This window comes from Oncorhynchus gorbuscha, linkage group LG12 (assembly GCF_021184085.1).
Source record: "Oncorhynchus gorbuscha isolate QuinsamMale2020 ecotype Even-year linkage group LG12, OgorEven_v1.0, whole genome shotgun sequence".
NCBI classification, from domain to species: domain Eukaryota; kingdom Metazoa; phylum Chordata; class Actinopteri; order Salmoniformes; family Salmonidae; genus Oncorhynchus; species Oncorhynchus gorbuscha.
This window is the reverse complement of record NC_060184.1, coordinates 14,113,543-14,140,974: the sequence shown is the minus strand read 5'-3', so window position 1 is coordinate 14,140,974 and position 27,432 is coordinate 14,113,543. Positions and strand designations below refer to the sequence as shown.

The window sequence follows — 27,432 nt, the reverse complement described above, 5'->3', positions numbered from 1 at the left end:
GGGCCAGATATATACAGAATGGGATCGTCTGCGTAGAGGTGAATCAGAAAATCACCAGCAGCTAGAGCGACATCATTAATATATACAGAGAAAAGTGTCGGCCCGAGATTTGAACCCTGTGGCATCCCCATAGAGACTGCCAGAGGTCCAGACAATAGGCCCTCAGATTTGACACACTGAACTCTATCAGAGAGGTAGTTGGTGAACCAGGCGAGAAAATCATTTGAGAAACCAAGGCAGTTGAGTCTGCCGATAAGAATGTGGTGATTGACAGAGTCGAAAGCCTTGGCCAGGTCGATGAAGACAGCTGCACAGCAATGTCTCTTATCGATGGCGGTTATGATATCGTTTAGGACCTTGAGCGTGGCTGATGTGCACCCATGACCAGCTCTGGAACCAGATTGCATAGCGAAGAAGGTACGGTGGGATTTGAAATGGTCGGTAATCTGTTTGTTAACTTGGTTTTCGAAGACCTTAGAAAGGCAGGGTAGGATGGATACAGGTCTGTAGCAGTTTGGGTCTAGAGTGTCTCCCCCTTTCAAAGGGGGATGACCACAGTCAGCACTAAGTTGACTGTGCCTTTAAACAGCTTGGAAAATTCCATAAAATTATGTCATGGCTTTAGAAGATTCTGATAGGCTAATCAACATAATTTGAGCAAAGGACCTTGTGAAGATTCTGGAGGAAACGGGTATAAAAGTATGTATATCCACAGTAAAACGAGTCCCATATCGACATAACCTGAAAGGCCGCTCAGCAAGGAAGAAGCCACTGCTCCAAAACCACCATAAAAAAGCCAGCCTACGGTTTGCAACTGCACATGGGTAAAAAGATCATACTTTTTGGAGAAATGTCCTCTGGTCTGATGAAACAAAATATAACTGTTTGGCCATAATGACCATCGTTATGTTTGGAGGAAAAACGGGGAGACTTGCAAGGAGAAGAACACCACCATCCCAACCGTGAAGCATGGGGGTGGCAGCATTATGATGTGGGGGTGCTTTGCTGCAGGAGGGACTGGTGCACTTCACTAAATAATTTTCCATCCTAATGATGCCATCTATGTGGATATATTTAAGAAACATCTCAAGACATCAGTCAGGAAGTTAAAGCTTGATCGCAAATGGATCTTCCAAATAGACAATGACCCCAAGCATACTTCCAAAGTTGTGGCAAAATGGCTTAAGGACAACAAAGTCAAGGTATTGGAGTGGCCATCACAAAGCCATGACCTCAATCCTTTAGAAACTTTGTGGACAGAACTGAAAAAGCATGTGTGAGCAAGGAGGCCTACAAACCTGACTCAGTTACACCAGCTCTGTCAGGAGGAATGGGCCAAAATTCACCCAACTTATTGTGGGAAGCTTGTGGAATGCTACCCGAAATGTTTTACCAAAGTTAAACAATTTAAAGGCAATGCTGCCAAATACTAATTGAGTGTATGTAAACTTCTGACCCACTGGGAATGTGATAAAATTTGAAATAAATCATTCTCTCTATTATTCTGACATTTCACTTTCTTAAAATAAAGTAATGATCCTAACTGACCTAAGACAGGGAATTGTTACCAGGATTAAATGTCAGGAATGGTGTAAAACTGAGTTTAAATGTATTTGGCTAAGGTGTATGTAAACATCCGACTTCAACTGTATGTAAGAGCAATTTATTTTCGTGAATAGGATGGTGACCCTAATAAAGTGGCAACTGAGTGAAAATATCACAAACACGCCCTTTTTAGCAGTGTCTGTCTGTTATACATTTGATCAGTGGATATAATGGTAAATCTGATCCACAAGGTCCTCATAGGATCAATTAGCCTTTTAAAATTATAAACTTGGATTAGCTAACACAATGTGCCATTGTAACACAGGAGTGATGGTTGCTGATAATGGGCCTCTGTATGCCTATGTAGATATTCCCCCCAAAATCTGCCATTTCCAGCTACAAGTCATTTACAACATTAACATTGTCTACACTGCATTTCTGATCATTTTGATCTTATTTTCATGGACAAAAAAAGTGCTTTTCTTTCAAAAACAGTGACCCCAAACTTTTGAATGGTAGTGTAGGTTATGGTTCACTCTTCGTTTTCCTCATCTCCACTGTGGAAGGTCCATGTTGATCCACCCACCTGTCTTTTTTGTTAGTCAGGCCTGACCCCTTCATCCCATAGTTTTTTCCTGTAATTTAATATGACTGAAGATGCAGAATCTTATGCCAGGTCCCTTCTAATAGGGTACAACAGAATGGTTTGAACTTTGAACTTTGGTTTGAACATGCACTCTAGACGGACTACATTCCCTCTATCAAATCAAAACTGGAATTTTTACTCTCAACAAAAGGTTGTGAAAGTATGCTATACATTTATAGAATAAATCATACCTAGTTTGATTCTTTTGTCATAATCTGTGAGAAGGTTATTGATTGATATAGCTTTAAATGACATTTTATAGATGTTATGTATTTCTATCAAATCAGAACTAGAATGTTTACTCAAATAAAATGTTGTAAAAGTTTATACCGCGTTTAATGGCATTCTGTAGATTTGATGTATTTTTATCAAATCTAAACTGGAATTTGTATTACATTTGTATTCAAAACAAAGGTTGTAAAAGTACACTAGACATTTATAGAATAAATCATTCCAGATATTCTGTTATTCTGTCAAATGTGTTAAAGTATAAACTGGGTGAGGTCGAGCCCTGAATGCTGATTGGCTGACAGCCATGGTATATCAGACCATATACCATGGGAATGACAAAGCATTTATTTTTACTGCTCTAATTACATTGGTAACCAGTTTTTAATAGCAATAAGGCACCTCAGGGGTTTGTGGTATATGGCCAACTCCGCTTTGCGTCGTGCTATGAACAGCCCTTAGCCATGGTATATTGGCCATATACCACATCCCGTTGTGCGTTATTGCTGAATTGTAACAACTTCATTAACTGAGATAAAGACTTGCATCCCAAATTGAACCCTATTTTGGGCTCTGACCAAAAGCAGTGCACTATATAGGGCAAAGGGCTCAGATCAAAAGCAGTGCACTATATAGGGCAAAGGGCTCAGATCAAAAGCAGTGCACTATATAGGGCAAAGGGCTCAGATCAAAAGCAGTGCACTATATAGGGCAAAGGGCTCAGATCAAAAGCAGTGCACTATATAGGGCAAAGGGCTCAGATCAAAAGCAGTGCACTATATAGGGCAAAGGGCTCAGATCAAAAGCAGTGCACTATATAGGGAATAAGGTGACATTTTGGATACAACCAAGATATGGCAGAGAGAATATTATCTATCCCACATTCGGATGTTACGTTTCAGTGAATAGTTTTGACCTTGGTTGATATACTTAGACCATTTTACATTGAGAAGTATATTTGTTCTGTGATACAAAGTAAACAATGACATCAGATATGAAAACACATGATGTTGTTGTTCTCAGAATAGCCTTTATTCACTTTACAAATAGGTCTCCACCAAACAGCTCCCAGTTGATGCTATTAATTTAGGCCTAAATACAAACAATCGGTGAATTACATGGTGCTTTACATGTTCAATGAGTGTCCCGAGTCCACAATCTATGGGTCTCAGAAAACTTAGCATTTGTTTTTGTTCTTCCCAATTCCCCCCCCACAGTCTTGAATAAAGAGGTGAGGGACAGTGATGGTAGGTGTAGTATACTATAGGGTTAGGGTTTGAATTAGTTACTATAGGCAGATGTGTAATATACCATGGCAGTTTTTTGTTCACTTCTTGGCCACTAAAGCAGTGTTTCCCAACACCCCCAACAGCACACATTTTTATTGTAACCACGGACAAGAACACCTTATGAATTTGTCAACTAATCATCAAGCCCTCAATGACTTGAATGAGGTGTGTTTGTCAAGGTCTACAACTAAACTGTGTAGTGTTGGGGGTCCTGGAGGACCAGGGTTGGGAAACACTGCACTAAAGGTATGGCTAGGGGACTATCCCCGATATCACAAGACTGATAGTATAGAGATGCCAAGTGACGCCACCACGACTCATATAGTTGTTGACACAGTCCCTTGGCCAGACTAAGATTACAATGACACTACAGGGTATAACCTGGGGTGAGCATGTTGACTGGAATTAGCTACTTTTCACCATGGTTACACATGCTGATTGACGTGCTTTTTGGAATGCAGTTTTGAGATTGCAGAGGCATGTGTGTGCGAGTTTGTGTGGGTGTGCGAGAGAGGGGAGTGTGGGTCAGGAGGCTATTCGAGGTCATGACTATAGAAAGACCCTGGAAAGCCAGTGTGGTCACTCCCCCGCAGCAAGGAGTCTGCTTTCCAGCCAATGACTTGGCAATGTTGTTGTGGCCATAGAAATAGAATGACCCATTATGGCCTCATTGACTTGAATGGGGACATCCTTCTAGGAATTGTATTTCTATGGTTGTGGCAATGTTCTACTTTGGCTATAGTGATGGCAATAGGTGATGTTCTGTGGCTGGATCGAGGCATAGGTCGGGGCATTGATGAAACTGGGCTGTCGTGAAAAAAGACAAGACTTATAATTGGCAGTAAATGTATGGTTGAATGAACAATTGTGTACGCTATTGAAAACTCTATTTATATAAGGTATATGAGACAGGTAGTTGCTATGTTCCATAGACAGACACTGCACTCTAGTGGACAAATTCAAACAAAACATTTGGACACTGGTAAGAGCTTCGGCACTCGCAAACAAATACAGTATAATAATCAGGATCGAAATAAAAATCAATAAAGCACTTTCTGGAGATCTATGAAGGCATCATTCATAAATTATTATAAAGTCAAAGTCTATGTAAAGCAAAAACTAAAAGTGAATTCTCACAATGTGACGATGAGTGTTGGCAAGGCCTCCAGATGATGATGCTACCACTAGATCGTTTTCAGGCTAATCCCAGATCTGTTTGTGCTGTTTGGCATGACAATGACCAGAAGACTGGGCAAGACAGCATGAACAGATCTGGGACCAGGCTTATAGTTAGTATCGTCATTATAAACCCCCAGACTAGGGGAAACTGTAATACTGATAGCTGCTTTTTTGCAGCCTTTGACAGTTCAAAATAATACCATGGCTGGTAACATGACTGCCCAAACCCACCAATAGGAGTCCTCTGAGTAAGATAAAGAGTGTCAACAGAGTGAGTAGGTTTGGACACTGAAATGATCTACCTCTGTCCCATGGCCGAGTCAGTGTTGTAAATCAAATGACTGGGTTCGAAAGCTGGGTCTCCGGCGCACCACAAGACTGTGTTAGCCCTTCGAGCCAAAACCTAGGCATTAGTTTTGGGGAGCTGACACAAGTCTTCCGGTCTCAGGCAAGTCACAAATAGTGGATTTCATGATATATGGGACCCTCTTTCATTATCATATTACATAGTTTACAGTTAATTATTTTGTCATTTTTCATTGCCCCAAGGGACTCCATCCCTCTTTCAAACAGAAAACCACCAGAGAAAAATGTGCTGAACTGACCCTCGTCCCCTCGTCCATAGAGGGGGGAAATAGGAGGGGAAGAGGACATTAACAAGCAATTGGTGTCAGAGTCACACTTTAGGACTAGTGTGTGTACCATTGAAGAGGGGACTGTGGGGTGGAAAGGACAGGGAAGAAGGAGAAGGGTACACACATATTCCTGGCCCTCCGTCAGACAGAACTAGTTAAAAAGACAAACTCCTCCTGAAGCCCGAGCCCCTGTTAGCCAGGTAACCCAAAACCAGAGTAGGAGAGTCAGTGTGGGATATGGGGGAGAGGAACAATGTGGCTCTTTGTGTGGAGCCGGGCAGAGAAAACAAACCATTTCCCCAGGAAAGAGATCAGGTTCAGTCTCCATTGGAGAAGACCACACAAGGCTGCTGATCGTAGCCTAGCAGCCTATCATCTAGTGCAGTGTAGAGCCCCTGACTATGGCTGAGGATTGGAACTGGGCTGAGTGGGCTCTTTGGGCTGGCTTCATAGGCTCCTGGACTATGGGAGAGATCAGAGATGGAATTGTCTGTCTCTTGGGAAGGTCCATAAATGCCACATAAAGGTACATACAGCGTGCACACACACACACACACACACACACACACACACACACACACACACACACACACACACACACACACACACACACACACACACACACACACACACACACACACACACACACACACACACACACACACACACACACACACACACACACACACACACACACTTGTGCTGTGAATGTACTGGAAGTCCACATTGAGCTCTTGGACTGCTTCTCCCATTGGACTGCTTCTCCTATTGGACTGCTTCCTTGATTGGCACGTCGGGTCAGAAGAAGGGTGGAGTTGATCTCCCAGGTGGCTAAGTAATGGGTTGGAGGGAGGGCGTTGGTGCTGGTGATGTACCCAAGAGGGCGTGGCACTGGATCTGGTACCGCTGTACATTACATACAGAGAGAGAGAGAGAGAGAGAGAGAGAGAGAGAGAGAGAGAGAGAGAGAGAGAGAGAGAGAGAGGGAGAGGAAAACGGAGAGAGAAAGACAGGGAGAGGCAGGGATGAGAGTGAGAAATATGTCAATTTCAGTTCCATTTACATCCATATTACAGTCTGCCATCTATCAATCCTCCCTTCCTTAATCCACCCAGTCACTGTGAGAATGAGGTTTAGGGCACTTTCAGACCAAGAACATCTGTGCTGAACACATGCACACACACACACACACACGCACGCACGCACGCACAGACACACACCACACACACACATACATACACGCACGCATGCACAGACACACACCACACACACACATACATACACGCACGCACGCACAGACACACACCACACACACACATACATACACGCACACACTCACAGACACACACACATACATACACGCACGCCAGACACACACCACACACACACATACATACACGCACGCACACACACAGACACACACCACACACACACATACATACACGCACGCACTCACACACACACATACATACACGCACGCATGCACAGACACAAACAGCTTTGTTTTTGTGAATTTGCAGGACTTTTTGGGGAGTAAAAATGCACATGCGGACAAGAGGACACACACACATACACACACACGCACACATGTACACGCACACGTACGAGGGGCCAAGAAGCCATTGCTCTCTGCACTCTCTAACTCTACTGCCTGTGTCCCTCTCCGTTTTAGTTTCAAACGCTCTGCAAAAACCAATGTGGAGAGATCCATTTCCGCATGGCAATAAAATAGCCCAAATAAAGGCAGGGAAAACTGAGACGAAACCGGCCTATTTCCTGAGGTGAAATCCTCCAATCCTCCAGTTGGCCTGTTGATTCTGTCAGAGCTAAAATACTTTAAATGTTTTTTTTAAAGAAGACTTTTAGCAGTGAACACAATGGAACTAGATAACCATATTCCCCTTGGCGCTGAGAGGTGCTAAACTAAAATCAGTCGACTATGAACGCAGCCCAGCTCCCATTACACACGGGCACGCGTGCACGTATGTACACACACACACACACACCAGCTCCCCTTACATAGAACACCAAGCAATAAATCCGTCTGTGCAATGCTGGCAACACACTATGATTTTCATATGTATTGGTTACTAAGGGAAACGGAGGACTGCGCAAAACCACAACAAATGACAAAGGGTGAAGCAGGGACATCGTTCTCTGCAAAATCAAATAGTTTAATACTTCTGGCATGTCGTTGTTGGGAGTTAAACCAGTTAAAACCAGTTATGGGGTTATGTGTCACTCTCTGCCAATAGCCATCTTTTATTAAGATGACCCTTGACCTTTCAAGGTTTTTGATATGCGATGGGAAAGGGGAGTAAGTAGAGGTAACTGGAAATGAAAACCTTTTCATGTGTACATTAAGCCCACGATGTAAAACTGAAACATGAGCACATAATCACACACAGCTCTGGGTGGCAACGGGACCATTTGAATGAACAATCTGGAAAGGGGAACATGGAGAACAATCTGATTGGTCGAAAGTAAGGAGGGTTCCAATCTGATTGGTCGTTAGGGTTGTTACTGTAATGTACTGTATGTCTTCCATAGAACATCTTGTTCAATGGAAGAAGAAGAAGAAGAAGCTGTGAGGAGAGAGAAGGAAATGGGAGATGAGAGGAAAGGAGAAGAGAAGAGAGAAGAGAAGAGGAGAAAGTAGAGAGGAGAGGAGAAAAGAATGAGAAGAGGAGAGAAGAAGAGAGGAGAGTAGAGGGGCGAGGAGGAGAGGGGGGAGAGAGAAGATGAGAGAATGCTACTTAAGGAGAGGAGAAGATTCCACACTATACCGAGAGCCGGGGCCTGGGCCAGTCATTATGATGACACACGGAGCCGGATCTCTCCGGTTCTACTGCTCCGTTTTCTGAAGCCCCAGAGCTCTATCACTGAGGGCTGGCTCTCGTATTCACAGCACACAAACATCCGCAGCGCCGCCAAGTCTGACGATCGCCACTGTCTCCACGACAACACCAGAAAGACGGCTGGGGCAGAAGAGTTGAGGCTCATAGGAGAAAATAATATCACAGCGTGGTGTGTTTGGTGAGCTGCTGACCAGTGGACCTCACTCAGACACACTCAAACATACTTTCTCACCAGACCTGGGTTCAAAACGGATTTGAATGCAGCACTGTTTGATTGAACTTGTAAGGTGCGGAGACACACACACGGGTCACACATTATGCGCATGGCCACGAAAGAGAATGGCGCCAAAGAGAGAGAATCTCAGTAACTTGGCACTCCTCACAACTCTAGGGTTACAGCTAGGCCAGAGGAAGGGACAGACAGACAGACAGCTCTAGGGTTATAGCTAGGCCAGAGGAAGGGACAGACAGACAGACAGCTCTAGGGTTACAGCTAGGCCAGAGGAAGGGACAGACAGACAGACAGCTCTAGGGTTATAGCTAGGCCAGAGGAAGGGACAGACAGACAGACAGCTCTAGGGTTATAGCTAGGCCAGAGGAAGGGACAGACAGACAGACAGCTCTAGGGTTACAGCTAGGCCAGAGGAAGGGACAGACAGACAGACAGACAGCTCTAGGGTTACAGCTAGGCCAGAGGAAGGGACAGACAGACAGACAGACAGCTCTAGGGTTATAGCTAGGCCAGAGGAAGGGACAGACAGACAGACAGCTCTAGGGTTATAGCTAGGCCAGAGGAAGGGGCAGACAGACAACTCTAGGGTTATAGCTAGGCCAGAGGAAGGGGCAGACAGACAGCTCTAGGGTTATAGCTAGGCCAGAGGAAGGGACAGACAGACAGACAGCTCTAGGGTTATAGCTAGGCCAGAGGAAGGGGCAGACAGACAACTCTAGGGTTATAGCTAGGCCAGAGGAAGGGGCAGACAGACAGCTCTAGGGTTATAGCTAGGCCAGAGGAAGGGGCAGACAGATGACTCTAGGGTTATAGCTAGGCCAGAGGAAGGGGCAGACAGACAACTCTAGGGTTATAGCTAGGCCAGAGGATTGGACAGACAGACATCTCTAGGGTTATAGCTAGGCCAGTGGAAGGGGCAGACAGACAACTCTAGGGTTATAGCTAGGCCAGAGGAATGGACAGACAGACAGCTTTAGGGTTATAGCTAGGCCAAAGGAAGGGGCAGACAGACATCTCTAGGGTTATAGCTAGGCCAGAGGAAGGGGCAAACAGACAGCTCTAGGGTTATAGCTAGGCCAGAGGACCAGACAGACAGACAGACAGCTCTAAGGTTATAGCTAGGCCAGAGGGAGGGACAGACAGACAGACAGATGGCTCTAGGGTTATAGCTAGGCCAAAGGAAGGGGCAGACAGACAGCTTTACAGATACAACTAGGCCAGAGGAAGGGGCAAACAGACATCTCTAGGGTTATAGCTAGGCCAGAGGACCAGACAGACAGACAGACAGCTCTAAGGTTATAGCTAGGCCAGAGGGAGGGACAGACAGACAGACAGATGGCTCTAGGGTTATAGCTAGGCCAGAGGAAGGGGCAGACAGACAGACAGATCTAGGGTTATAGCTAGGCCAAAGGAAGGGGCAGACAGACAGACAGCTCTAGGGTTATCGCTAGGCCAGAAGAAGGAGCAGACAGACAACTCTACGGATACAGCTAGGCCAGAGGAGGGGACAGACAGACAGACAGCTCTAGGGTTATAGCTAGGCCAGAGGAAGGGACAGATAGACAGACAGACACAGACAGCTCTATGGTTATAGCTAGGCCAGAGGAAAGGGCAGACAGACAGCTCTAGGGTTATAGCTAGGCCAAAGGAAGGGGAAGACAGACAGCTTTACAGATACAGCTATGCCAGAGGAAGGGGAAGACAGACAGACAGACAGCTTTAGTGTTATAGCTCGGCCAGAGGAAGGGGCAGACAGACAGACAGACAGCTTTAGTGTTATAGCTCGGCCAGAGGAAGGGGCAGACAGACAGACAGACAGATCGACAGCTCTAGGGTTATAGCTAGACCAAAGGAAGGGGAAGATAGACAGCTTTACAGATACAGCTATGCCAGAGGAAGGGGCAGACAGACAGCTTTAGTGTTATAGCTCGGCCAGAGGAAGGGGCAGACAGACAGACAGACAGATCGACAGCTCTAGGGTTATAGCTAGACCAAAGGAAGGGGAAGATAGACAGCTTTACAGATACAGCTATGCCAGAGGAAGGGGCAGACAGACAGACAGACAGCTCTAGGGTTATAGCTAGGCCAGAGGAAGGGGCAGACAGACAGACAGCTCTAGGGTTATAACTAGGCCAGAGGAAGTGGCAGACAGACAACTCTACGGATACAGCTAGGCCAGAGGAAGACAGACAGACAGACAGACAGACAGACAGACAGACAGACAGACAGACAGACAGACAGACAGACAGACAGACAGACAGACAGACAGACAGACAGACAGACAGCTTTAGGGTTATAGCTAGGCCAGGGGAAGGGGCAGACAGACAGACAGACCGACAGCTCTACGGATACAGCTAGGCCAGAGGAAGGGGCAGACAGACAGACAGACCGACAGCTCTAGGGTTATAGCTAGGCCAGAGGAAGGGGTAGACAGACAGCTCTAGGGTTATAGCTAGGCCAGATGAAGGGGCAGACAGACCGACAGCTCTAGGGTTATAGCTAGGCCAGGGGAAGGGGCAGACAGACAGACAGACCGACAGCTCTATGGAAACAGCTAGGCCAGAGGAAGGGGCAGACAGACAGACAGACCGACAGCTCTAGGGCTATAGCTAGGCCAGAGGAAGGGGCAGACAGACAGACAGACCGACAGCTCTAGGGTTATAGCTAGGCCAGAGGAAGGGGTAGACAGACAGCTCTAGGTTTATAGCTAGGCCAGATGAAGGGGCAGACAGACCGACAGCTCTAGGGTTATAGCTAGGCCAGGGGAAGGGGCAGACAGACAGACAGACCGACAGCTCTACGGATACAGCTAGGCCAGAGGAAGGGGCAGACAGACAGACAGACCGACAGCTCTAGGGTTATAGCTAGGCCAGAGGAAGGAGCAGACAGACAGCTCTAGGGTTATAGCTAGGCATGAGGAAGGGGCAGACAGACAGCTCTAGGGTTATAGCTAGGCCAGAGGAAGGGGCAGACAGACAGCTCTAGGGTTGTAGCTAGGCCAGATGAAGGGGCAGACAGAAAGCTCTATGGTTATAGCTAGGCCAGAGGAAGGGGCAGACAGACAGACAGCTCTAGGGTTATAGCTAGGCCAGAGGAAGGGACAGACAGACAGCTCTAGGGTTATAGCTAGGCCAGAGGAAGGGGCAGACAGACAGCTCTAGGGTTATAGCTAGGCCAGAGGAAGGGGCAGACAGACAGACAGCTCTAGAGTTATAGCTAGGCCAGAGGAAGGGGCAGACAGACAGCTCTAGGGTTATAGCTAGGCCAGAGAAAGGGACAGACAGACAGACAGCTCTAGGGTTATAGCTAGGCCAGAGGAAGGGGCAGACAGACAGCTCTAGGATTATAGCTAGGCCAGAGGAAGGGGCAGACAGACAGCTCTAGGGTTATAGCTAGGCCAGAGGAAGGGGCAGACAGACAGCTCTAGGGTAATAGCTAGGCCAGAGGAAGGGGCAGACAGACAGACAGCTCTAGGGTTATAGCTAGGCCAGAGGAAGGGGCAGACAGACAGACAGCTCTAGGGTTATAGCTAGGCCAGAGGAAGGGGCAGACAGACAGCTCTAGGGTTATAGCTAGGCCAGAGGAAGGGGCAGACAGACAGACAGCTCTAGGGTTATAGCTAGGCCAGAGGAAGGGGCAGACAGACAGACAGCTCTAGGGTTATAGCTAGGCCAGATGAAGGGGCAGAGCATAGAGAAAGTGAGAGTCATTTTGAAAAGGCATCACCTAATCAGGCAGGGCCTGTGACAGTGCTTTGTTTGGATGTCTGCTTGCTTCCTAAGGGGTTCTCTCTCTCTGCCTGTCTGTCTGTCTGTCTGTCTGTCTGTCTGTCTGTCTGTCTGTCTGTCTGTCTGTCTGTCTGTCTGTCTGTCTGTCTGTCTGTCTGTCTGTCTGTCTGTCTGTCTGTCTGTCTGTCTGTCTGTGTATTGGTGATAGAGTGAAACAGTTAATCGTGTGCCTTCTAATCTTATTTCATCTTTATGAAAGTTCCTTTACCTAATTTTCATGTCTTCTGTCTTTCTCATTCCGATTCCTCTCTAACATCGCCATTGCGTTAGTGTCCCAAAAACCTGTTGTAACAAGAGACACCTACCTCCCTTCCCTACTTGATCTGATCTCGGATGCGGAGGCACCGTCTCTTCAGAGCAGGCTCCATATCCCCAGGCCCAGCCACACTCGGTGGGCATAGTAGAACACCCTTGTCCCTAAGCTTGGGCAGGAGGAGAGTGGTGGGGGTGTTGGTGGGGGCACCGCCCGTTCTGGTGGGTGTAAGGTTGGGGGTGGGCAGGGCATAGGCATGGTCCTCATCTGGGACGTGGGGGTCCTCAGAGTCGCCAGCGGCCGAGGGCCCCTCTGATTGGCTGGTGGGGAGGGATGGAAGCTGGACCTGGCCATTGGAGCAGCTGTTCTCTTTGACTGCCTCCAGCTCACTGAGGGTGGCGTCAGGGCCAAGAGGCAGGGCCTCTCTCTGAGACTGGGAGGAGTCTGGGCTGGGAGGAGGATTGGGGGATGATGACGGTGTTGTTTGTTTGGGGACGTCTGGGAGTGTTGAGGAGGAGGGGGTGGCGGTATCGCAGGGAGGGCTGCTGCATTCCCCTCTGGGAGTTGGTGGGGTGTCTGAGGGGGGTCGTATGTTAGGGCTCTGGGGGTAGGCGGTGTTGTGCAGAAGAGGGGGTGACTGGGTTAGTGGAGGGGTGGGTTTGATAATGTCATGGTGGTGGTTGTGGTGGTCCACTCTGGTATCCACCAGCCTGGTGCCTTGCCCCATTCCGGGCTCACCCGGACCCGACAGGTCCACCACTCCGTGGGGGTTGGGCTCCAGCTTGACCGGGGTCCTCTGGAGCACTCTCTGGATGACCTGCCTCTCTGGCTGCTGCTGCTGGCTCATCTTAAAGTCTGACAGCCCCTCAATCACTGAGGTGGAAGATGGGGAAGCATCGTAGCGAGCCCTGGGGGAGGACACTGCACTGTGAGGGATCGACATGGGTGACTGAGCCTGCCTCTCCGACTTCACCCAATCTGTGATGTCCCTTCTGGGGTGGTCTGAGGGTGAGGGGAGACCCTGGTTGGTGGTTCTACCCAATCTGTTGGCCGTCAAGCTCTTGGGAGAAGGCAAATTAACACCCCTGGAGCGTCCCCCCTCTATCCCCTCCGGCACGGGCTGGATAACCCCACTGTGGGGGACCCCTGGGGCTTCTGGAGGAGCAGATTTAGGGGGTATGGGTATTGGGATAGGGATGGGGATGGGGACTGGGATTGGTACAATGATGGGGTAGGGCACCAGGACCGTGGGCTGGGGGAAGAAGGGGCCTAAAGACGGCCATCCCCCGAAGTTCATCATAGGGAGCATGGGCACGGGGCCACGGAGCCCCCTCATGTTGATAGGGGGGGAGTGCAAGCCTGGGAAGTAGGCCCCCGGGTAGGGGTGTATTCCGGGTGGGTTCATGGAGGTGGCCGATGGGGGCTGGAGGTGGGGTTGGTGGGGGTGATGGGGGAGTGAGGGGAGGCTGATGGATGGGGCTGGAAGGGGGGCCAGGGTGGCCCCTGGGGGGGTTGGCCAGGGGGCTCTTCAGGCCCTGGGCGTGGAGAGGGGGCCGGATGAAGGGCAGCGGGATCTGAGGCATGGCCTTGTGGTGCTCCATGGGGGGGTGAGGAGGGGGAGGGGTGGGGTGGTGGCACACTACCTGCGCGGGTGGTGGCAGGACGTGCCTCTCCAGGTGCCTCAGTCCTGAAATGTTAACCTTCAATGACGAAGATGACGCCTCGGATGGAGACACAGTCCTTGGTGCCGCTGTACCATTGATAGGCATCTGACCTTTGGGCGACCTGGTCGTCCCCCTCACGTCCCCAGCATTGCTGCTCCACGATTCAGGGGTCAGGAGCTTCTGGTTCTGGACCCCTCCGGTGGACTCGGGTCTCCCCTCCTGGGTTGGTCTTCCTGGGCTGGAGCTGGTGAGAGTGGCCCTGGCCTCTCTGTAGAACACATCCATCTTGTACTGGTTCAGACACTTGGTGCTGCAAAACTGGAGCCGCTCCTCACCGGCGCCAAAGTCCAGGTACTCTTTGGTGTGGCGGACGTGCTTGCACCAGTTGCACACCTGCGGTACAGGCGAGAGAGACTGTGAAGTGTTACTTAAGTGACATGTGAAAAGGAAAACACAAATGACTGGTGTCTATATGTGGTAGAAATGGTAATATAAAATATGGAATATTCTATATGACAGACAATGACTGGTGTCTGTCTATATGTTGTAGAAATGGTAATATAAATATGGAATATTCTATATGACAGTATTGTGAAAAGCTGCTTTATTCACAAAGCTTGTAAAGGCATAGTTCAGGGATTTTTACAAATGTTGCTATTTATTTAATTTTTTTACCTTGAAAGAGGTCTATGGCCAAGGAGTGACTGCAGTCCATACTGATTTTGTTAACCTAGCCACTTCCAACAATTAGCAACATTCGCATTTTGGGACAAATTCCCCATGTAAATCAATCTCCCCCATTCAGCATGTGTTACATGTCATGACCAAATCATATTAAATTGATTGTGTTATTTTGAGCTGATTTGGGCATGAAAAATAATCCATGCTAACAGGCGAGATTAAATGACATGGCTAATGTTGCTAATTGTTGGCAAAGGTAAGGAAACAAATATGGAAATACTACATGTAACATCCCTGAACTATCCCTTTAAAGGGCGGTTTCACAGACCCACAGTTAAGGCTAGTCGTAGACTAAAAAGCAAACTCAATGGAGAATCTCCATCAATAATTATTTTTAGTCTGGGACTAGGTTTAATCGGTGTCCTAGAATCTGTCCCTTAATCTGTATCCTAGAAACTGCCCCTTAATATGTGTTTTAGGAACTGTTCCCTAATCTGTGTCCTAGAAACTGTCCCTTAATCTGTGTTCTAGAAACTGCCCCTGAATCTGTGTCCTGGAAATATCCTTTAATCTGTGTATTAGGAACTGTCCCCCAATCTGTGTCCTAGAAACTGCCCCTACATGTTTTGAAGTAGCTCTCAAAGACAAACATGCATTAATGCATAACTAGTCTTTGAGCTAAACTATTTAAAAAGTATATTATATTTCTACGAAGTGGATTGTGTTTTGTTCTTACTCTGGCACCTCCACTGTTCAGCACGAGTCGTGTTGAGTCATCAGCAGGGGTGTGTTGGGGGGACCTCTCCCCTACATGGAGGTCCTCATCCCGGGCCTGACAGAGTGGGGCAAAGCTGCATCATTATACACTTAAAACAAACTATCAAGAGCTGGGTCATGTTCATTAGGCACCAAACGAAACAAACAAATCTGGGAGGGACTAGCTGGATTTGTCCAATAACAAAACATTCATTTTCGATCTCTGTTGCAAAACATTGTGTGCCCTAATGAACAGGACACCGGATTGTGTTAGAGCTGTTTCAGAGTAGAGCCTGGATTCAGTAGTATCCACTATGGGATTTAAGCATCAAGTGTTGATTAAGTAGCAGTTGCTTTAAATCATCAAGACTCCCGTGGTTGGTCATTAAAACAAACTTACATAACCAATCCCAAAATAACCACTGCACAATTTGCCTTGTCATAGCGGTTCAAAGTAACAGAGTACATTGACCTATGGGCTTTGAGGTCACTGAAACAAAGGGACTGTTTAAAAAAGGTTTTGGTAACATTTTGGAATGTTTCAGTAAGTTAAAGTAAATGACAAGCCTGAACCCTCATTTTATTCTCAACGGTCCCTTCTTTGTGACCCATTGAGACGTGTGGAGTTACGAAACATGAAGCAGATGCAGGTAAGGTATGCACTGAAAGTGGACACCTCACCCCCAGGCCCTCTGCCCTTCTCCCTCCAAGTAACAAGCAGGGACAAGCCAACGGCCACAGTTCCATCCCCACTTCCACCAACTAAAGGGTTTGTTGCAGGTAGGCAGCAGACGACCCCCCCCCCTCCACCCTTTCCCTCCCTGTCTGTTGTCGTGTGAATAAAACCTAGCGCGGCAAAACAACAGGAACGGTGAAAGGGGATAGCCTTGCCTGACACCGCCGCGCCTCTAAGAGAGGGTATCCATGTCTTGGATGGAGGGTGAAAATGGTGGTAATGTGTATAGGACTGGAGTTGTGTATAGGACTGGAGTTGTGTATAGGAGTGGAGTTGTGTATAGGAGTGGAGTGGAGTTGTGTATAGGAGTGGAGTTGTGTATAGGAGTGGAGTTGTGTATAGGAGTGGAGTTGTGTTTAGGCACTGCTTCCCTGTTGCTTCCCGATCCTCCAGACCCAAGCCACATTATGACTGGCCCTTCCTCCATTAAGCCGTAACTGATACTAACTAAGTGTCCTCTGCAAACTTTGACCCCTTCCCACCCTCAAAACACTGGCCTGTCCATAAAAAAAACACTGTGTGTGTGTGTGTGTGTGTGTGTGTGTGTGTGTGTGTGTGTGTGTGTGTGTGTGTGTGTGTGTGTGTGTGTGTGTGTGTGTGTGTGTGTGTGTGTGTGTGTGTGTGTGTGTGTGTGTGTGTGTGTGTGTGTGTGTGTGTGTGTGTGTGTGTGTGTGTCATTTTCTCCATCTGAACTGCTGCAGTTGACAAGTCAGTTTTGTCTGACCTAAAATTGTCCCATTGATTCCAAGTTGAAATAAGGTTGAACCAAGGTTGAATCCCTCACCTTGTTGCGTTTGAAGTAGGCCCGTCGGCAGGCGGCGAAGCACTTCTCACTACAGAAGCTCTTCAGCTCGGTGCCCATACAGAGAGAGTAGCGCTTCACCCCCTCCTTCTGACACCACACACACACTATCTGAACATTCTGCACGTCTTCCACTGCAGACAGAGCCAAAGGGGAGAGGAATCAACATCAACATGTGAAGTGTGTTTGACGATGAAGATGAGGATTTAAGGAGTTTGTGAGTGTTGAAGAACCGTAGGCTACATATGGTAGTGATGATGATGATGATGTGTGAGTGTTGAAGAACCGTAGGCTACGTATGGTAATGATGATGATGATGACGTGTGTGTTGAAGAACCGTAGGCTACGTACAGTAGTGATGATGATGATGTGTGAGTGTTGAAGAACCGTAGGCTTCATATGGTAATGATGACGATGATGATGATGTGTGAGTGTAACAGGGGTGATTTAGTGAACCACACCTGTGTGATGAGGAAACTTGCCTGAGACCTGAAGATTTGTGTTAGCTTCCTGAATAATGTCTAGACTTTAGCTAGGCAGGCTAAAACACTTTTGTGATGTGCAGGAGACATGGGTTCTCACCCAGTTGATCACACAAAGGGTGTGTGTTTGCATATGCTCAGTAGATGTGTGTGTGTGTATGTGTGTGTGTGTGAGAGAGAGAGAGATTTTTTCAGGCCTGTCCCTACCTGCCGATGGCTTTATAAGCGGGACAATTACGGGGGAACTCTTTTGCTCCTTAGGGCTGGTCAGAGAGGAGGAACCGGGGGAGGAAGAGGGGACTCTGGATGATTCTCTCTCTCCACTCCTCATGGCCAGTGTCATTGGGCTGTCTAGGCTCTTGGATTTGGGCACTGAGTTTTCTGGAAGGCACAGGATATCTAGGGTCACTTCAGAGTGAATATATGTTCTTAACATACATATAAAGTCATGTAAAGTGCCAACAAAAATGGAATCTGAATTCAGTCAGTTTCTCTTGGTACCACTTCCACTCCACACACACAATTTAAATACAGATGTAGATTCAGCCTAAAGGGCATGGACAGAAAACAATGACACTGAAAACTGTAGAAAGATAATAGTCCATCCACACAGGTTTACTGTAATGATAGTAAGTGAAACATAAGAAGGGTGAAGTAATATGTCTGTATTGAACAACCTCTATGTTCTGTTACTGGGTTACCTGTGAATTCCGTCTGACCTCTGTTAAATATGTTAGCTGTATCCAGCAGGCAGCAAATGTTCAGTAGGCAGTAAACATTTAGAAAGGGAGTGAAACAAGGATACTTACTACCTTAACAAATGACCTTGGGTCGTGTTCAGTAGGCAGTAAACGTTTAGAAAGGGAGTGAAACAAGGATACTACCTTAACAAATTACCTTGGGTCGTGTTCAGTAGGCAGGAATCGTTTTGAAAAAGGAGGTACTACCTGAGCTACCTGTCCAATTAAAACACAGATTTCCACTCTCCATTGCAAAGCGTTTTACTCCGGTGTGGCCTAGTGAACAGGGCCCTGGCCTTCCCTCACCTTTAAGAACTGAGACGTGCTGCTGGCGTCTCTCACGGTTGGGGTAGTTCCGTATCTCGGTGGCCTCGGAGTCTCTGAGCTCCAACTTGTCATAGCCGTACCAGCCTAGGAGCTCATTCATGGTGCTCTCTGCAAACGTCTAAAAGGAAAAATACATCACAACATTATAGGTTATGTCAGTCAGCGGACATGGCGGGAGATGGGACAACCGAGCCGTTGCTTGCTAACGCTAAGCCAATGTGAAGTTCAGTTGTGAGTAACCTTACATCCGAGGTTTGTTAGTGGAACTTTTTATCCCACTCTTTAAATGTAACCAGAGCTTCCAGTCGCGAATCAATGTGTTGATTCTTTAGACTTCCAGACTGGATGAAATGAGTAAGGGAACCCAGAGGAGTACAGTATGACTCTTTTTCCATGATGTATTGCAGTTTGTTTACTCTTGCTAAATAGGAGACGGAAAAGTTTTCCAACCTAATACCAGTGTAAAATATATGAATCATTCTTTGTTTAGCTCTTTTAATTGGGGAAAAAATAGACAAAATAAAGAAGTGTTCTCAGCAGATGTGTTGTGAAGTGAACATCCTGGCTTTTTAAACATTCCGACCATATGAAAAAAAACAACACAAAGGTCTCTCTCTCTTTTCATCCGCCCACCTCGTCTCCTCTGTGGCTTTGAGGCGAGTGGGGATTGGAGCAGAAATCTGATCTGAAATTAGCAGAAATCCGAGCAGGACACCTTACACCACCGCTAGGTCCCACGGTTCTCGGAAATGCCCTGCTCCTCTCCCAAGTGTCCAGCACTACGCAGTCCTTCCCTCCCCTGCTACTCTCCCAAGGGTCCAGCACTACCCAGTCCCTCCCTCCCCTGCTCCTCTCCAAAGGGTCCAGCACTCTCCAGTCCCTCCCTCCCCTGCTCCTCTCCCAAGGGTCCAGCACTACCCAGTCCCTCCCTCCCCTGCTCCTCTCCCAAGTGTCCAGCTCTACCCAGTCCCTCCCTCCCCTGCTCCTCTCCCAAGGGTCCAGCACTACCCAGTCCCTCCCTCCCCTGCTCCTCTCCCAAGGGTCCAGCACTCTCCAGTCCCTCCCTCCCCTGCTAATCTCCCAAGGGTCCAGCACTCTCCAGTCCCTCCATCCCCTGCTCCTCTCCCAAGGGTCCAGCACTCTCCAGTCCCTCCCTCCCCTGCTCCTCTCCCAAGGGTCCAGCACTACCCAGTCCCTCCCTCCCCTGCTCCTCTCCCAAGTGTCCAGCTCTACCCAGTCCCTCCCTCCCCTGCTCCTCTCCCAAGTGTCCAGCTCTACCCAGTCCCTCCCTCCCCTGCTCCTCTCCCAAGGGTCCAGCACTCTCCAGTCCCTCCCTCCCCTGCTCCTCTCCCAAGGGTCCAGCACTCTCCAGTCCCTCCCTCCCCTGCTCCTCTCCCAAGGGTCCAGCACTACCCAGTCCCTCCCTCCCCTGCTCCTCTCCCAAGTGTCCAGCTCTACCCAGTCCATCCCTCCCCTGCTCCTCTCCCAAGTGTCCAGCACTACCCAGTCCCTCCCTCCCCTGCTCCTCTCCCAAGTGTCCAGCACTACCCAGTCCCTCCCTCCCCTGCTCCTCTCCCAAGTGTCCAGCTCTACCCAGTCCCTCCCTCCCCTGCTCCTCTCCCAAGTGTCCAGCACTACCCAGTCCCTCCCTCCCCTGCTCCTCTCCCAAGTGTCCAGCACTCTCCAGTCCCTCCCTCCCCTGCTCCTCTCCCAAGTGTCCAGCACTACCCAGTCCCTCCCTCCCCTGCTCCTCTCCCAAGTTTCCAGCACTCTCCAGTCCCTCCCTCCCCTGCTCCTCTCCCAAGTGTCCAGCACTCCCCAGTCCCTCCCTCCCATGCTCCTCTCCCAAGTGTCCAACACTACCCAGTCCCTCTTTGTGTGTCCTCTCCCAAGTGTCCAGCACTACCCAGTCCCTCTTTGTGTGTCCCCTCCCTCGCCTGCCCTCTCCTCCCTCTGCCTCTCCCCTCGCCCCCTCCACCCGGCACCTTCCAGCCCTGATACCCGACACTGCACTCCCTCTCGGGTTTCAGCCTTTTCCAGTGTGGACAGTCTGCCTGTTGTAGTGTTACACCAGGGCTGTGGTACTGACTACACATTCTTCCCTCTGCTTTCCTCACTCTGACAGGGCCTCAAAGAAAATGAATTGTGTGTGTCCCCAAGTGTGTGCGGGTGTGTTTGTGTGTATGTAGAAGTATCATATCCAGCTAAATATGCCTAACGATGAATAAAGTCAGGTATCTGGTGTCCGCGCTGTGCTACGGTCTGGCATGGAAGGAGTGGGTTTGACTGTGGTATTGAAATAGATCCCTTGACTAAGACAACACTGGACTGGACCGGAGCAGCCCGCAGACAGACAGACAGCTCCTGAAATCACTGTCTGTCTGTCTGTCTGTCTGTCTGTCTGTCTGTCTGTCTGTCTGTCTGTCTGTCTGTCTGTCTGTCTGTCTGTCTGTCTGTCTGTCTGTCTGTCTGTCTGTCTGTCTGTCTGTCTGTCTGTCTGTCTGTCTGTCTGTCTGTCTCAGAGAGTTCTATTTTGTCTGTCTGTCTGTTTCTCTGACTGTGTGTGTGTGTGTGTCTGTCTGTCTGTCTCTCTGATCTGTGTGAGAGTTAGACAAAATATATCTGTCCATCTGTCTTTCTTTATCTACCCTTCTCTATTTCATAATCACACACTTATACCACTGACCTTCAAGCCCAACAGCCCCAGTTCATTACCGCGGTCACCCAAGGCCTGTTTTGTAGATCCACGTGGCTCCCTGTAAGTCTGAGAATCACAAAGTAGTACTCTGCCTGTGCTGCATGCATCCCGTGGGGCTAGCCTAGTCTACATCAACAGTTCCATCAGGGCATGTCCTCCTATATTACATTGAACTCAGTGTTGTTTTGTTTCACTATTTTCTCATTAGGGAGAGACAGGAATATTTTCTTTCTCCTCCCTGTGCTTTACTTCCCACAATGTTGTTATTGTTTCTTATTGGCAGTTCAGACAAACATTTGCTTTGTGAGAGTGACAAGCCCCACAGAAAGAACCCTGACCAAAGGCAACAACGCAGGGCCGACCCCCAGATCCAGCTCAGATCCAGGCCGGGCTGACTTACATCAAGCACAGACAGCATTTAGCATGTTTTCATTCAAATGAGTTAAGTTGCAATTCTACACCACTTCCTGGATATCAAAAGCTACCATCCAAACCACTTGTGCAAAAAGAGCACATTTCCTCTCACAAAACAAGACAATTGTTTACATTTAATTTAATGTTGAATTCACAATAGTTGACAACTCAACCAAATGTAAATCCAAACTAGACTTTGAACTGACATCTGTGCCCAGTGGCCAATGTCAGAACTCATAAAACTGAAGGCAGACAAAATGTGGGCTTGTAGCCTAGCCTACTACAAGACTTGCACTCTAGCAGTAGGACTGAAACCAATACCATCATATTCAATTTTGTTTTGAATTGGAATCACCAAATAAAACAGTAGACATAGTTTCCAAGAAACTGATTCTGAGTCACTTTCCAAGGGCACAATTACTACGGTTAGCTGTTTAGGTTCGGCCTACTGATCCTTTGCCCTAGCGGATATTCTCAAGTGATGTGACTATGTATGTTCGTTCGAATGTATTTATTTTTTACAACGTTACATTGTTGTAAACATGTAAACTAGCCTACTACAACAAGTGCGCGCACAGCCGAAGCGGGGAAGAAGTGAAGTGTTCTTGCGGTTTGGTGGTGACGCACATCTGGAACACCACTGGACTTTGCTGCGCGAGGCTACGGATGGACTGACATGGCGTCACTACAGAAGGGCTACCTACCATTCAGTGGACACGACATCAAATATTAGATAACCTAAGAGTGACACTTTAATTAAACAGTCACACGTTTTCATTCCCTCAGAAAGCTATATTTCCCGACAGTCGGTTTATTGTGGCAAGGCCAGGTAATTTAATATAGATGTCTTATTTCATCATATGAAATTATCATCATTATCATCATTCATCATTATTTCGGAAGTATTCAATAATAAAACGGCATTCAATTATAAGCTAATTGAATTGTTTCAATGGGAACAAATCGAAGTTTTCATGGCGTCTGTGAATGCCTCCAACTGTGTGATTAGTGCGCACGGAGCTCTCTCCCAATGTCTCAAAAGTCTCAATCTGCACTTTTATTTTTATCTCATCTTTATTTAACAAGGCAAGTCAGTTAAGAACAAATTATAATTTACAATGACGGCCTACCAAAAGGCAAAAGGCCTCCTGCGGGGACCAGGGCTGGGATTAAAAATAAGAATAAATTAAATAAAAATATAGGACAAAACACACATAACGACAAGAGAGACAACACAACACTACATACAAAGAGACCTAAGACAACAACATAGCATGGCATTACTTAAGACTATTCACAAACAGAACACTGTTAAAAAAAAAGCCAAATAACTCATTTCCCCTCACCTTCATCTCTTGGTTGATCTCTCTCTTGACCGGGTGCGCGGGTTTCCTACTGCGTTTGTTTTCCGGCGGTCTCCCTTTCTCCATCTCTGGCATAGTTCTGACCGGCTCCGTGTCACTTCTTTGGCGTGCGACTGATAGAGCGCGTCACTCCGGGGATAGTCAAGGCTAGTCAAGGTGCGGCGACAGAGAGCGAAAGCTGTCACTCTCGGTGACAGCGGCTGTCATTCCCAGACGTCTGCGTCGCTCATCTGGGGGCACCTTCCACTGACTCTCCACTGAACATGGGTGCTGTGGGCTGCTGCTGCCGACTAACAACCCCTCTCTCTAAATCCCAGAGAGCAGGGAGGGGCCTCCGCGCTGTAACCCAACACCTGGCGGCCACCCCTCCCGAATCTCAACAGATACATTTCATGAGGAATGCGAGGACTGTTTTATCTGCGGGGAACGACAGAACCAACACTGTCTATTATATTCCAGGATTTAAATAAAAGAGTTGGAAATCCCGCCTGGGTAAACGATACCACGGCAGAATGTTTTGGGGTTTCTCAAATTACATGTTTGATCAGAGCGAGAGGAACACAACGCCTGTGAAATGCTTACTTACAAACCCCTAACCAACAATGCAGTTCAAGAAATATAGTTAAGAAAATATTTACTAAATAAACTAAAGTAAAAAATGGTAAATAAATAAAGAAGAAACACAAGAAAATTACATAACAATAAGTAGGTCATTTGTAATGTGACTATGTATAGATAATAAAAAGCAAGTAGCAGTAGTGTAAAATTTTAAATAGTATGCGTGGCCATTTGATTAATTGTGCAGCAGTCTATTATCTCATTCTGGGATATCCAAGGCCTGAGGTCATCTGCCTTTGGCTTAAGGGGCAGGAACCTGGATTCATCAAATAAATCAGAAATACAGACATTGTCATCCTACAAGAAACATGGTATAGAGGAAATGGACCCACTGGTTGCCCTCTAGGTTACAGACAGCTGGTAATCCCATCCACCAAACTACCAGGAGTAAAGCAGGGAAAGGACTCAGGGGGTATGCTAATTTGGTATAGAGCAGACCTACCTCACTCTATTAAATTAATCAAAACAGGAACATTTCACATTTGGCTAGAAATTAAAAAGGAAATTATCTCAACAGAGAAAAATGTCCTGCTGTGCTACCTATATCCCCCCACTAGAATCCCCATACTTTAATGATGACAGCTTATCCATCCTGGAGGGGGAAATTAATAATTTCCAGGCCAAGTACATGTACTAGTCTGTGGCGACAAATTCCAGAACTGGACAAGAACCTGACACTCTCAGCACACAGGGGGACAACACCTACCTGGTGGTGACAGCCTTCCCTCCCCATACGCCCCCCTAGGCACAATTACGACAACATAACCAAGAAAAACAGGTCACAAATTCTGCAACTCTGTCGCACGCTGGGTATGTACATAGTCAATTGTAGACGTCGAGGGGACGCTTACGGTAGGTACACCTATAGCTCATCTCTTGGCAGTAGTACTGTAGACTACTTTATCACTGACCTCAACCCAGAGTCTCTCAGAGCATTCATAGTCATCCCACTGACATCCCTATCAGATCACAGCAAAAGCAGTCAATTTGAGCAATACTCAATCATGAGGCATCAAAGCCAAAGAAACTGAATAAAATTAAGAAATGCTATAGATAGAAGGAAAGTAGCGTGGAAACCTACCAAAAAAACAATTAGGCAACAACAAATTCAATCCCTTTTAATTTAACTAGGCAAGTCAGTTAAGAACAAATTCTTATTTACAATGAAAGCCTACCCCAGCGACACTGGGCCAATCGTGAGCCGCCCTATGGGACTCCCAACCACAGCCAGATGTGATGCAGCCTGGATTCAAACCAGGGACTGCAGTGACACATATTGCACTGAGATGCAGTGCCTTAAACCACTGCGCCACTCGAGAGCCCACTTGGGACAAGTATGGATGAATCACTTCTTCAATCGTTTAGACAACTTCCTGGACAAATCAAATCAAACTTATTTATATAGCCCTTCGTACATAATAATAATAATAATAATATATGCCATTTAGCAGACGCTTTTATCCAAAGCGACTTACAGTCATGTGTGCATACATTCTACGTACATCAGCTGATATCTCAAAGTGCTGTACAGAAGCCCAGCCTAAAACCCCAAACAGCAAGCAATGCAGGTGTAGATGCACGGTGGCTAGGAAAAACTCCCTAGAAAGGCCAAAACCTAGGAAGGAACCTAGAGAGGAACCAGGCTATGTGGAGTGGCCAGTCCTCTTCTGGCTGTGCCGGGTGGAGATTATAACAGAACATGGCCAAGATGTTCAAATGTTCATAAATGACCAGCATGGTCAAATAATAATAATCACAGGCAGAACAGTTGAAACTGGAGCAGCAGCACGGCCAGGTGGACTGGGGACAGCAAGGAGTCACAATGTCAGGTAGTCCTGAGGCATGGTCCTAGGGCTCAGGTCCTCCGAGAGAGAGAAAGAAAGAAAGAGAGAGTTAGAGAGAGCATACTTAAATTCACACAGGACACTGGATAGGACAGGAGAAGTACTCCAGATATAACAAACTGACCCTAGCCCCGCGACACATAAACTACTGCAGCATAAATACTGGAGGCTGAGACAGGAGGGGTCAGGAGACACCGTGGCCCCATCCGATGACACCCCCGGACAGGGCCAAACAGGAAGGACATAACCCCACCCACTTTGCCAAAGCACAGCCCCCACACCACTAGAGGGATATCTTCAACCACCAACTTACCATCCTGAGACAAGGCCGAGTATAGCCCACAAAGATCTCCGCCACGGCACAACCCAAGGGGGTGCGCCAACCCAGACAGGAAGATCACATCAGTGACTCAACCCACTCAAGTGACGCACCCCTCCCAGGGACGGTATGAGAGAGCCCCAGTAAGCCAGTGACTCAGCCCCTGTAATTGGGTTAGAGGCAGAGAATCCCAGTGGAAAGAGGGGAACCGGCCAGGCAGAGACAGCAAGGGCAGTTCGTTGCTCCAGAGCCTTTCTGTTCACCTTCACACTCCTGGGTCAGACTACACTCAATCATATGACCCACTGAAGAGATGAGTCTTCAGTAAAGACTTTAAGGTTGAGACCGAGTTTGCGTCTCTCACATGGGTAGGCAGACCATTCCATAAAAATGGAGCTCTATAGGAGAAAGCCCTGCCTCCAGCTGTTTGCTTAGAAATTCTAGGGACAATTAGGAGGCCTGCGTCTTGTGACCGTAGCGTACGTGTAGGTATGTACGGCAGGATCAAATCAGAGAGATAGGTAGGAGCAAGCCCATGTAATGCTTTGTAGGTTAGCAGTAAAACCTTGAAATCAGCCCTTGCCTTGACAGGAAGCCAGTGTAGGGAGGCTAGCACTGGAGTAATATGATCACATTTTTTGGCTCTCGTCAGGATTCTAGCAGCCGTATTTAGCACTAACTGAAGTTTATTTTGTGCTTTATCCAGGTAGGCGGAAAGTAGAGCATTGCAGTAGTCTAACCTAGAAGTGACAAAAGCATGGATACATTTTTCTGCATCATTTCTGGACAGAAAGTTTCTGATTTTTGCAATGTTACGTAGATGGAAAAAAGCTGTCCTTGAAACAGTCTTTATATGTTCTTCAAAAGAGAGATCAGGGTCCAGAGTAACGCCGAGGTCCTTCACAGTTTTATTTGAGACGAACGTACAAGCATTAAGATTGATTGTCAGATTCAACAGAAGATCTCTTTGTTTCTTGGGACCTAGAACAAGCATCTCTGTTTTGTCTGAGTTTAAAAGTAAAACATATGCAGCCATCCACTTCCTTATGTCTGAAACACATGCTTCGAGCGAGGGCAATTTTAGGGCTTCACCATGTTTCATTGAAATGTACAGCTGTGTGTCATCCACATAGCAGTGAAAGTTAACATTATATTTTCGAATGACATCCCCAAGAGGTAAAATATATAGTGAAAACAATAGTGGTCCTAAAACAGAACCTTGAGGAAACCAAATTTACAGTTGATTTGTCAGAGGACAAACCATTCACAGAGACAAACTGATATCTTTCCGACAGATAAGATCTAAACCAGGCCAGAACTTGTCCGTGTAGACC

General features: G+C 47.4%; 1 pseudogene; it reads right to left on the bottom strand.

Moving 5' to 3' along the window:
* Nucleotides 1-3,435: 3,435 nt before the first annotated feature.
* Nucleotides 3,436-23,918, bottom strand: LOC123990550 (annotated as a pseudogene).
* Between the last annotated feature and the right edge of the window lie 3,514 nt (nucleotides 23,919-27,432).